Source organism: Myotis brandtii, unplaced genomic scaffold (assembly GCF_000412655.1).
Source record: "Myotis brandtii unplaced genomic scaffold, ASM41265v1 scaffold2089, whole genome shotgun sequence".
NCBI lineage: Eukaryota > Metazoa > Chordata > Mammalia > Chiroptera > Vespertilionidae > Myotis > Myotis brandtii.
Genome location: NW_005357800.1, coordinates 93,873 through 95,610, shown reverse-complemented (window position 1 = coordinate 95,610; position 1,738 = coordinate 93,873).

Sequence of the window (1,738 nt, the reverse complement as noted above, 5' to 3'; positions counted from 1 at the left end):
TGGGGGGCTGGCGGCGGACCTGCTCTCGGGGCAGGGGGCCTGTGTCTGTTCACCTGCCCCAGAGGTGGAGCCGCTGGCCCCCCCAAGGCAACCGTCACAGGATGTGGTTGCCGCTGTGATGGGCCCCTCCCCAGGCCGAGGGGGATTCCTGGGGGAGGAGCCAGGGCTGGCGGGCGGGGCAGACTCCCAGGGCACTCTGTGGAAACCTCTTTGTGTCCGATGGCCTGGGTTCAAGTCCCGACTCCACCCTGTCCTGGCTGTGTGGTCTCAGGCAAGTCACCCAGCCTCTCTGAGCCTTTGCTAGGAAGTTTGTCTGTAAAGTGCGCACACAGGAGCAGGCGCCACAGAGGGGACGGCGAGGGGCGGAGGCTCGGTGATAAGTGCTCCCTCTCGTAGTGAACCAATAGGTGGGAGGTCTCCGTAGAAGGAGAAAGGGGAGCCCGCCCGGCGGGGCTCAGAGGCTGAGCGTCGACCTGTGAACCAGGAGGTCCCTGTTCGATTCCGGGTCAGGGCACCGGCCCGGGTGGCAGGCTCAGTCCCCAGTGAGGGGCGTGCAGGAGGCAGCGGATCACTGATTCTCTCTCATCATTGATGTCTCTCTCTCCCTCTCCCGTCCTCTCTGAAATCAATAAAAATATTTTTTTTTTTAAAGGAGAGAGGGAGGAGACAGCCGTTCATGCTGGAGGCATCGGGGACCTTTCCAATCGCCAGATCAGAACTCTGAGGCCTGGCCGGGGAAGGCCTGCTCCACGGCCACTCAGAGAGTTAGCAGCCAAGTCAAAATTCAGCCCTCCCCCTCCCCCCCAGGAAGATGGTGACACCCTTTTCTCCCCGAGTTCTCCCTCGTTTCTCACCAAAGCCCCGCCCCCCACACCAGCACGAGAGAACTGGGGCTCCTGAGACGTGACTCCCTGCCCCTCCAGCCCCGGGCAGCCCGGAGGCCCGGGGAACACGTGGCAGGGGCCATCCTGAGGGCTGGTGCCGGCACCTGCCAGAGCCAGCCCCCAGGTGGGGTGGGGGGCTGCTCACAGGGAGGCCCCCAATGTCTGTGCCTCCAGGGGACTCGGACCGTCCGCCTGAGGGAAGTCACAAGCACAGCTGCAATTTCAGGGAGCCAGGGGGCATACTGAGCCTCGGGGCTCTGGGAGGGGAATGGAGGTGCCGCTGAGCCCCAATGTCGGGCATCCACACGGGGCGGGGCGGCACCCGAGAACTGAGGTGCTGCGGCCGACTCACAGCTGTGCGAGCGCCGGGAGAGGATGGTGTGCAGGGAGTGAGGGGCCCGGCTGGAGAGAGGCCGCCTGGAAGGCTTCCTGGGGGGTGATGCCCTAGTGGGGTTGTGAAGGCTGAGTAGGAGTTCGCGATGGACGGAGAGAGGGAAGGGCAGGCCAAGGCCCGGGAATGGCCTATCAAAGACCGAATCAGAAACCTGGGGGTTCGCGAGGTCAAAGGGGACCAGCCTAAGGAGAGGCTGAGCACGGCAATTCTCAGACGACCAGTCCCGAGCGGAGGAAACGCCCAGGGAGGTGAAGTGAGATGCCCGCGGGCACAGCCTAAGGATTGGCTGAGGATGGCAATTCTCAGAAGACTCGTTCCGAGGGGAGGAAACTGGCCCAGGGAGGTTAAGTGAGATGCCCGTGGGCACAGCCGCTGCGCCCGCCCTTTCCGGGCACCACATTCCCAACGCAGTGCTGTTCGTACGTTAGGGCGGGGGGACCAGGCCGGACATTCAGAGACG